The following is a 12,188-nucleotide window of genomic DNA, read 5'->3' on the forward strand; positions in this document are numbered from 1 at the left end:
ATTACACTACCTGTGAATAGTACCATAATGTGTGGAATACCGCGAGTCTACACTACTTTTGATTAGTACCACCAAATGACAAATAGCATGGTTCTACTTTCCTAGTGATAAGTACCATTATGAGGGGCCGATGACCTGGATTTTGGACCTGTTTTGACAACAAGCATGATCGATTCAGCATCGTGCTATAGAAGCAGTCCCTTGGTCAGTGATACTATTGTTTTGTGCCAGCTTCTGTGCATGTGAGGCACTGTGGGTCACTTCCACTGATCATTTTCAATTCATATCCATCCATCCAACCTTGTCCTCATGCTTTGAATTCTGGTCGGTGGAGGATTTTGGACTTTTAATTTGTCTTAACATTTCATCTCTTTTCGTACCATTAGGGGCCGATGACCTCGATGTTAGGCCCCTGTAAACAACAAGCATCACCATCATTGTCATCAACTTTAAACAACTCTACTCCTCTTCCTTGCAGATCTTTTATTTGGGAGATCCATCGTGTCCTTGGTGTGCCCCTAGATCGCTTTCCCTCCAGATCTTTGTCAAACCATTTTCGTGCTACCTTCTTCAGATCCATCGTCTTCAAGTGACCAAACCATCTCCAGTGTTCTCCCTAGGACCCTTTTTATGGATGCACCGCCCTGCCATTTTTACAGGCCGCCCGGCTAACATAACCTAGATATGTGCTAGTTACATAATATTAATAGGTATTTGAGTCGTTGAATCCTCCAAATTAAAATGTAAATACTGGAAAACTGTTTATTCAAATGATAAATCTTAATTATTAGCAGCATAATTGCATCAGTTACATAGGATTTTAAATATTTAGCTTTACTATCACGTAGTGTCCTGAGCGGAGTCTGGATTAGCGTGAAATCGCACGCGAGCACTCAATTCCGTGGGACTTCATTTTTGATTGTCCATTCTTCAACAAAGCTAGATATATTTTGGAACAGCACTTATATTGTTGTACAGTAATGTTAGTCAAACCTATTTTTAGGATATTTCACAAGGTCTGTTGTTTGAATGAATTTTTTAAGTTAATGCAGTTAATTTTAAAAAAAATTAAGAATAGTTTTTTCTTTTCTCCCAGTTTAGTTAATTTTTGTGTGTAATCAATAGAGCCCGGATTTCCATGCAAATGCATGTTTTTAAATAAGCTGGTCACATTTCTCAAACTTTGCAAATATTTGTTTTATGGCTTAACGATTCCAAATAACTGTTCTTTTTCCCAGAATGTTTGCATGTTTGGACCTTTTTAGGAGAGAATTCATGCATAATGCATATTTTGAAGATTTTGGATTTAATAGCGAATATTTGGGCGTTTAATATTGCATAATATGACTTTTCTTCTGACTTTGGCGCATATATAATGTTAACTTGCATGATGGTGCATTTTTGGGACCGCTCTTCCACGTTATACAGTATGCCTACTACTGAGAGACGAAGAGAATGTATTCCTGGCATCATATCTGACAATCAAATTTAGTACATACGGCAGAGGTCCTATAATCCAATTAACTAAGCGCTTTCTTATCTGTTGCTTGAGTAAACATTGACGTAAACCTGAAGGCCCCACGTCAAACTCCGTAATTCATGGGAATAACGTGTCCCAGTTATACAGTGTTATAAATCGAACCATAAATTGTGCATTACTCATTGACGGCTCATTTTTTCGTCTATATTACACGAGCAAAACAAAACTTGTATTGTACTTCTGTGACGCCGCATTATTGAGCTAGCAGCTTACAAACCTCCGTTTTGCACTTAACCTTCTTCCGCTGTTATCCTGGATTTTCCTGCCCGGAACTCTCACTCGTCACTTTGTTATTGCAGGCAATCATTATCAGTTACTGAGTACACTGAAATGTGTCTACCATCATCACGGCAGCTAGATATAAGTTGAACAAAGTGATCCGTTCAAATCCTGATTTTGAATTCATAAAGCGTACAAAAGACACATTGTGGTGAAAATGCAAAAGATGTACAATTTGACCTCACTTTGTCTCAAATGTCTTCATTTAGGTATGCACCTGTCACTTCTTGTGACGTAGAAAGATAATTTTCGGAGCTTAAGAATGTGCTGACAGATAAACAGATGAACTTAAATCAAGACAATTTGGAGAAATTCGTTTTTGTACAATGTTTCAAAAGGAATTGAACCTTGATAGTGCATATTTTCCAATTTATTGTGCATGTTTTGCCATTTGATAGTCCATGAATGCATGCGTATTCTGAGATTTGATAGTGCATGGAAATCCGGGCTCTAGTAATCACTCACTTCAAAAATTTTGTATTATATGTTTGTACTATTTAAGGTAACTATGTAGTTATAACCTACAGCCCTAATATGCTAGACAGTATAGAGCTTTTTCATGGATAATAAATAAATAAAATAAATAATATGTCTTGTTCGTGATAGTAACACTAAAATAGTTCAATTTTGCCGTTAATATTTACCTGTCTGATATTACTGATAATGGTCTGAGGGGAATACATTGAAATTTCATATTCGTTTTTACATAGTATTCCCCGTCCGGCTACTCATTCCTGCCACCCCGGCTGACGAAAAATTTCTGGGGAGAACACTGCATCCCACTGCATCTCACTCTTGATGTTGCTAGAATTTTGTTGAGTGCTTTCACTTGGATGTCTTGCAGACCTTTTCGTTCCGGATCTTATCCTGTCTCGTTTTCTGCAGCATTGACCTGAGGAAATACAGGTTTAATAGTTCATTGCATTAAATTAGTTGTAGTTTTATTTACGTCCGTATATTGGTTAGTGTACTTTGTTCGTGCATGTTTAGCCTGTCTCAGTTTAGTTCAGGAAAGACAAGTGGCAAGCAAGTGACTCTGAGATCAGTGTGGTGTTCCCTTTGTAGGCTGTAACCTCCTTTCTGTGCCAGCCATTAGCAGTGAGTGATGTGTTATTTCCTCATTCTCTTTTATTCTTAATAATGTATTCTGTTTTTTAGTGTTGGATGTTGTTAGTAAGTGTAGTTTCTGTGAATTTGTTTTCAATCCCAATTCATTACCTTTTCCGAGTATGGTATTAACATTTTACAAGGGCTGTTTACTGCGGTCACGTTGCATCAGCTGTTCCTGCGCCAGTAGCGCACTGGCAACAGAGGTAAAGCGATGCTAGTTTGTTTTGCAAAACATCAGTTTAGAGGTAAAGCCGTGCAGAGTATAGCATGCCTCATTTTGGCGCCACCATCTGTTTTTGCCGCTTTTTAACTGCATAGCCTTTGATGGTGCTATCTGAGGATCCAGTCGGCCTGTGGGCTAAAGACTTGACAGACAGTCTCTCCTCGTCTTCCTCCTCCTGTTTCTTGTTGTGCCTCTAACTTCAGCTTTATGCAGGCTATATGTGACCTACACCACTGGAGAAACTATACTGCCTCTCTCACAAAGCACCTCTTGATCAGTACTGCCAAACATGGGGGCATTTTCCTACACAGAGGGAGTTTTTACTCTTCATGTAGGTTCATAGGGATGGATTTCTGAAACCATCTCAAAACGTAGGGAACTTGTGACCTATTAATGAGTCTAAAAACAATGAAATAAAAATTATAAATTTGCTTCACTGTACAACAAGTCCATAATGTCTTTGTGTGGACAAGTTGGTGTGAACCATCTCATTGTGTATGGAGGTGTTTACTAGGTGAATCCTTTTGATTTTTCCTGCTAGAAGTCCTTTGTATCTACAAGTTAACCCATTTTATGACAGACTGTAATGAAGTGGCTGCACTAAGAATGCCTAGACAAATTTAATGAAAATGCACACACTAAGGAAAAATATTCTCCTACTTACATTTTTGGAGACAAGTTAAATCCCTGTTCTTCTCTTCCCTAGCACACAGGTGAATAGAGAATATGTGAATGTGGCTGTAATTGCAATAGAGTTTCATTTTTCTCATTTAAAAGTGTACAAATTTTTTTATTATTTTTTGAAAAAATTAAATTTCAAAATATGACCTCATTTTTACATTTGCAGTGTATTTTTATCATGGATTTGATACCTTTGTGAGAATACTCGGCTAATTTTGAATAAAAAGTCTAATATTCTATGCAATTCTTGATAGTACTTTTTGTGAATGATGAATTTTTACAAAACTATGCACACGCAGGTTAAATACACAATAACCTCTTCTTTACGTCGAACACTTATCAGTTATTATTCTCAAATGAATTCCTTAATGTTAAAAATTTGCATATTTTAATTACCCTTCATGTACTTATCCAGCCTTAACTCTATTGGAAGTAAATAAACAAACTTCTAAACAAACGAGATACCAAGCAAGTGACACAGAGCGGCAGAGTGCAGAGCTGCCATGTGCGAAACTTTGTCGAAAGAAAGCTTTCGTAAAGCTTCACTGATGTCGGTGTCGCATGTTATTGATATTTCCAGAGAGTAAAAGCTTCAATCTTTCTGGCAGTATTATGCTGCCATCATGCCGCAGGAATTGAAAATGCAGGCAAAAGAAAAACATGGCCGATAGATCGGCGTCCAGCATTTTTAGCAGTAGTTCGCATGGCCGATAGATTGGCTGCCTCGCACTATAAGAGTTAAGCAGTGAATTCAGCTATCCATGTAATTACAGGTAATTTTATGTATTTCCTCTAGCCTTCATTTAGGTCCTTATAAATACAGTACAAATGTAATAGTGGTAATTTGTGTCTTTTGATTAAAGTTTCAATTTGTGGTATTTGAAGCCATTTCTTTTCAGTTTCGACTCAGTTAATTTATCACTGTTAGGTTCTTCAGTCTGTCAAAACTAATTTAAAAATAAATTTAGAAACTACCTGAAAAAGAAAACATAGGATAACACTATTACACCCGAAAAAGAAACAACTTGATTAAAAATAGAATGGCATGTTTCATTCTTGAAAGAACATCAGATTCTATCAAATCACACTCAAGAATATTCAGAAATACACTCACCAGCGAAAAAGGTGTAACACTACGGGCATCAAATCCAAAGACCTGCATCTGGTGAGCCAAACTTGTCCTTGGGCACTCCCGGCACTAAAAGCCATACGCCATTTCATTTCAGGTGAAAAACTACTTATTTGAGGCAGACATCTTAGCTGAATCTTCTTCTTTTCCTACCGCTTTTTCCCACACCTGTGGGGTCGCGGCTGCGAATTGCGTCAAACGTGGATTTGGCCCTGTTTTACGGCCAGATGCCCTTCCTGTCGCCAACCCTATATGGAGGGATGTAATCATTATTGCTTGTTTCTGTGGTGATTGGTTGTGTGGTATGTTGTCTGAATATGGAGAGGAGAGTGTTGGGACAGACACAAACACCCAGTCCTTGAGCCAGAAGAATTAATCAGAAGAGATTAAAATTCCCGACCCGGCCGGGAATTGAACCCAGGACCCTCTGAACCGAAGGCCAGTACACTGATCATTCAGTCAACGAGTCAGACACATCTTAGCTGAATAACTTCCACAATTTGTGAATAACTTCTAGATAGGATGTACACCTACCTGGATACCTCACAGTTATCAACAGAGTAGCTTCTTGAAATGCAGGCCGGGCCAGATGTGTTCTCAGTGACGATTCACCTTCAGCAATATTACATACATGCATGCATATCCCACGTTGTTCCATCTTAAGCGATGGGTTGGAGAACAAGGCTTCTCCACCAGTTCTAGTCTCTGAACTTCTCTCCTTCTTCGATGGTTTCCAAAGTATGCCCTCGCTGTTTAGTGTCAATCTTCACCCTCTTGGTCTTTTCTCTTCAAGTTTTAGATCATACATTTGTTTCGGTAATCTGTTACCTTCCATGCGTCGCATATGTCAATACCATCTCAAAACAATAAGTTAAATTCTACAAGATCTGCCTTTTCAATACAAGATATGTTGTTGATTAAAATTACAACCTCGTTTATTTATGGTACCCGTTTCAACATCCATGAACGTCTTCATCAGCCAAATAGGGTCATTATACAAAGATACACATTAAAGTTAAAACACACAAAATTGACCCTCATTAATTAAAACTGTATATAACAAGTTAAAATACAAAGCATATTTATGCCAAATGTCCAGGTTTGAATATATAATTAGTAAAAGTTTGACAACTTGTTAGTCGCAAATAAAATAAAAACTGAAGCTGAGAAGCCTCGCAGAAAATAAGTTCGAAGTATTTGACAGTCTTAAAATTTTTTTAGATTGGGTGCTTTGTACAGCATTGACAGCCTACGTATGTAGAGAAATGTATGCTAAGTTCGATGCGGTAATGTTGAATACGTAAATACTTATTTACTTACTTCAGGACAAAGTTTATTGCAGACTTGTCAATCCCATAAGCAGTCTACCCCCAAAAAAAAAGTTTGATTCGCTCATGAGTGAACCAAAACCACATTATGCTCCTTCAATAAAATTTAAAGACTCCGGTACTTCTGACAACCCCATCGCTCATCAATTTATCCAACACATTACTAGATGCTGATGAAATCTTAATTCTTTCCTAAGGCCCAAAACACAAGTGGCCTAATTCTAATGTACCTAATATTGCTTCTAATCTCATTATTGAAAGAGAGGCCGCCATCAACAAAATGCCGACAGGACCTACAAGCTGAAATGAAATTAATTAATCAAGATGAAATAAGGTTGGACGCTAAAAGACAATTTACTTACTTACTTAATTAATTAATTAATTAATTAATTAATTCTTGTTGTTCCTTGTGGAACATATTGCATCAACAAAGCATCTCCATCTGTTCCTGTTGCCAGCCAACCTCTTCACCTCTCTCCAGTTCTTGCCTTCTTCCATTGCCTCCATGTGTACAGATCTTCGCCACGTTTGTTTGGGCCATCTTTGGATCGGTCCGGTTTCTCATTGTTGATGTTTCTGTAATAAGGTAATTTAAGGTTGTGAGAGTTATTGGCCCACAGCACCCGAGCTTGGTAGTGGGGCTGCCACCTACGCCTCCAAGCCTGCTGTTTTCTGTTGGGGTAGTCTCCCTTAGCCTTTGAAGATCCCTCTTCACCACAAGGCAGTGGTTTTCCTCTTTATTTTGCCCCAAGAGGAAGGGTTTCCTCCTCCGCCAACTTTGCCGTACCAAAGGTCTTCTTCTCCGCCTCAGTTGCTGTTAAGGACTTCACCAGAGCCTCGTTAGCCGTTACTTTTCAGGGTTCCTGTAAGGCCTTCACAGCTACTGTAGCGGTCGTGGGGCACACAAGGTCCCCGCTGTACTTCACCCTTACAAGCTATCCCCTACTTCGTACCGTTGCCCGTCCCCCACGACGTGGACAAAGGGTTGGACTTACGGGGGACAAAAAACAATTAAAAGAGGAATGTTCATCACATTCTCAGGTATAGATGTAAATGAATGATTTGTAGAGAGTCCTTCAGTATCTGTATTAATATTTTTTCTATTTTGCAGAACGGAGCTTTCAAATTAATGCCACAGCCGCTTCCTTCCAACTCCTAGGCCTTTCCTATCCCATCGTCGCCATAAGACCTATCTGTGTCGGTGTGACATAAAGCAAATTCTGGAGAAATGAATACTTTGCATATATGCTTAATTCTACATCTCATCAAGATTATGAATGATTTTAAAGTGTATCTACGCTTCGCAATGATAAGAAGAATATCATAAGACTTCTTCTCCTTTACCACAACACTATGCATATATGCCCATTTTCATATCTCATCAAGACTGTGAATTTTGAATTGAATCTACGTTCTTGAATACTACGAAAAATATTTTAAGACAACTTCTCGTATATTCCTACAGCTAAGTGAACTCATTTCTTACAACAAATGTGTTTTCAGGAATTTCTATAAACAATTTTTTGTAGTGTCAAACTTACAGGTTTTAAGATCATCTTTAAAACAACTGTGTTTCAAATACTTTGTTCTGCACGTGATATGGCTGAAGATGACCTTTAAATAGGTCAAAACTAGTCCCATTAAATGTTTATTTAATAAACGCCATTGAATTTGTATTGAAAAGGTGGAATAACTTGCTTATCTTATTTGGTTTAATAAAGCTAATTGTAACAGCAACAACAAACTGTATATAATCTTAGTAGTACATTTTCTGTCTCACCTATTCAACTTCACAGTCAGCTTAACACATATACCAGTGATGCCTTTTTCTTTCTGAAGTATAATTCTGTTATATGGTTTCTTTTTTAGGTAGTTTCTACATTTATTTTATTAATAACTTATTTTCTACAGACTGAAGAATCTTAACAGTTATAAATGATATTTTCAATGCAAAAAAAAAAAAAAAAAAAAAAAAAAAAAAAAAAAAAAAAAAAAAAAAAAAAAAAGGCAATAACAGAGTGAAGTCAGAAAACTGAGAAGCAAAGCAAAGCAGGGAACCAAAATTTAGTAAGGCAAAGCAAGAAAAAGACAAACTCTAAAGGGTGTTAAATTAAATTTCATTAATGAATGCCTTTACAACTTCTGTGCTTCTTAAGAGGACTTATACATGGGTTGGAACTTAAATAGTGGTGGCGCTAGTGTGGATGCGAAACAAAACTGAATTTATTATTATTATTATTTTCTTCATGGGGCCTCTAAATACTAGTTTCTAATTAGCGTCGTCCTCTAAGATCTTTTGCTACCCTGTTTTTCCTTCATTCCCACCTAGATATACCTGCTCCCTTCACAAAGCTGCAGGTTGTTCTTATTGGGTCTTCTTGGATTTTTTCTCTCTCTTCACCTGGTAGTCCTAAAGTGGAGAGTCTGATTTTACCCAGCGCTTCACATTCGAAAAGTATGTGTTCAGTTGATTCCTCTGCTTCATTGCATTTACTACATGTGTTGTCTCTTATTACTCCAATTCTGTGTAGGTGTTTTTTCAGATGGCAGTGTCCTGTCAACAGTCCTACTACCCACCTTATTTTTTCTCTGCTGAGTTCCAACAGTTCTTTAGTATGCCTCTTGTTTGGTCCTTTTATAAATTCCTTTGCAAGCCTGCAACCTGGAGTATTTTTCCAGTTTTCTATTTGTTTCTTTCGTACCCATTTTCCTATGTAGTATCGGGCTTGTCCATAGGAAATCCCGCATACAGGTTCTGGGCCTACAAAATGTGTTTCTGCCCCTTTCCTGGCCAGTTTATCATTTCCTTCTATACCTGCATGCCCTGGTACCCATATTATTTTGACAATGTTGTACTTTGAGAGCTTCAGGAGAAGTGAGTGGCAATACCAGACAATTCTGGATATTATCTGGACTGCCTCTAGTGCCTTAATGGCCGCTTGGCTGTCCGTAAAAATTTAAATGTTCTTATTCCTATAGTTCATTTTCAGATTTTCTTCAAGACATGTTGTGATAGCTATCATTTCAGCTTGAAAGACTGTAGTGTATCTTCCCAGGCTCATCTGGATTGATCTCTCAGGTCTTCCCCCATTGATCCCTCCTCCTGTGCCATCCACAGTCTTTGAGCCATCAGCCCACCACACTATATCTTCTTTTTCAGTATTCCATTTGTTGATATCCCCGTCTTCTTTTTTTATGATCTGGGCCTCGAATGGTTTTTCAAATTTGTACTTTGGTATCATATGATCAGAAACTGAATTAATTAGTGCCACTTCTATCATCTGTTCTATGTCTAACCTACCTCACTGTAAATGAAATTGCCCACCCGTTGAAACACGACAATGATGTGGCGAGAAGAAGCTTGTCTTCTGAGAGTTACCATTCTGAACTATTGTGTATTGTGTAGTCACCATGTTTACAAAACAGGAACAGCAATGTTAGCTGAAAATTGAGTGTACCCCTGGTCGAACAGCAAGACAATATCATGAAGGTCTTTGTGAATCATGCGGTGAAACAACGTTACCATACAGAACAGTGGCAAGGTGGGTCAGAGCTTTCAGTGAGGGTCATGAAAGTTATGGTGATTCTTGTTTATGACTGTGATGGTGTCATCCTAACACATGCCATACCACAGATGGACTGTTAACACACAGTATTTCTGTAATTTTGTGGAACAACACCTAGACCAGTGTTGCAAAGAAAGCAGTCACACTTCCTGCAGAACCCTCTTATGTTGCAGGGTAATGCGCGGGCACATGTGGCATACCCTGTAGTCGATTTGTACAGTTGCTAAGGTTGGGAAGCGCTCTTCCATCAACCATATTCACCAGACTTAAGCCCCTGTGATTATATATGGCTTGATCCCAAAGTTGAAGGAACCACTTCGTAGCATTTGCTTCCGAACTGCTCCTGAGATTCTGCAGATTCCATCAGAGACATCAACAGAATAGGCAAGTTCTAATCTATATATCCATGTAGAATGGAAGTTTTCAATATTTTAATGATGATAATATTTATGTAATTTTTTTTACATAACATACACTTTTAGTCTTGAGTTCGGGCTGTAAGGACGTAGTGAAAAATGAGTTGATAACACTGGTCTTGACATCTTACATGAGGTAACAGCTAAGGAGAAGACCACTCAAATTTATTCTCTGTATGGCTATGGCCACAACTTAACCCTAGCAGTACCAACGGGGGGAGGGAGGGGATTTTATGCCCACCAGTAATTTTTTTTTTTTTTTTTTTTTTACTTTCAGTGTAGTATATATTTCCTATGCATCCCAAAAGAGAAGTAATTGTCCACAATGAACTCTGTTATACCATTCAATTGCTTCTTTCATTTTTTATCATCTATAAAAGCTAATAGCATTTTTTTTTGTTGGTGGACACAAATTTCCCCCCCCCCCCCCCCAATTGGTAGTTTGTGTGCGTGGTCATTCAGAACACTAGTCATTGTTTCTGAATCTCTTCATAGACTCCACTGCCTGTAGATTACTTTACAACTCAATTTGGAGCCCTTGAATGTGTAGTCCAGTGCACTGAGTACATTGTTAGTGTCTGTTTATGGCTTGTATATGTGTGGTTGGTTACAAGAGGTTAGCTTGATTACATCTGAAACTTGGTGACGTGTATTAGTATTCTCAACGTTGCCTGACTGACAAAATGACTGACATCATTAGTAACAGATTCTGACTCAGAATATGATGTTAGTGAAGACATAAGTGAAACAGAGAGTGAGTGTGCTCAGTGTGATGATGTAGACGTAGAAACAGGGGGTCCTAGTGGTGAAAGTGAATCTGATAATAAGACGACGGTACGAGCAACGTGGCTGAAGGTGTACTAGCGGACAATGGTAGCAGGTACGTCATGAAAACTGGTAGAGTATATAACTAAAATCGTATTACTAAACATTCAGCACAGAACTTTATGAGAGAACGTGAAGGATTACTCTATGAAGGGAAAGTGTCTTCCCTATATGAATCGTTTGAAAAAATTCTTTGTACCAGAAATCTTGCAGACTATCATCAGATACACAAATGAAGAGGCAGTGAAAGTAAATATTCCTGGAATGAATGAAATAGAACTCGTGGGTCTTTTAATGTTATTTACATGGGAGAAATGAATGACAATTGCACTCCTATTGCAACTATTTCATGAAGATTTATTTACATTGCTGCAATGAGCAGGGGCAGATTCCAGCAAATTATGAGGATAATTAGGTTTGATGAAAAAGATACTAGACAGTGGTTCAGGGATGAAGATAAATTTGCAGTGATTCGAGAGGTTCTCAATATAATGAGTGAAACATTTCCTAGATATTTTTCTGCAAGTATGCATACAGTTGTGGACATAATGTTGTCTTTATTTCGCGAAAGGTGTCCGTTCAAAGTTTCTCTCAAAGAGAAACCAGGGAAGTATGATATTCTTATTCGAATGCTTACAGATTGTACATCTAGATACATTCTTAGCATGGAGCCATATTGTAACGGTTCAAATCCCGTTACAAGGTGATATCTGTATTATTATTATTATTATTATTGTATCATGAATATTATTATTATGTCCATACTATTATTATTTTATCTGTGAGATGACTATTATTGTATTATAATTATTATTCAATTCCATTCTGCAATGCTTGCCGCTAGCGTGATTTTAGTTAAATGTATGCATATATACGTGTGTGTAGATTAACACTAAAAACATGTACAGTGAGAGTTGATGTATATCAGATGTTGATATGGCATTGCTACATTGTGCAATACTGCTGGCGTTACTGCTAAGTCATTGCTACGTCATCGTGCGTATTTAGCGCTGAGCTCAAGTTCTTGGAGATACCTAGTGGGAGCCGCCGACGATTTCACCATAGTGTGTAATATTTGTCGTGAGGTGGGA

This window comes from Anabrus simplex, chromosome 11 (assembly GCF_040414725.1).
Source record: "Anabrus simplex isolate iqAnaSimp1 chromosome 11, ASM4041472v1, whole genome shotgun sequence".
Taxonomy (NCBI): Eukaryota; Metazoa; Arthropoda; class Insecta; order Orthoptera; family Tettigoniidae; genus Anabrus; species Anabrus simplex.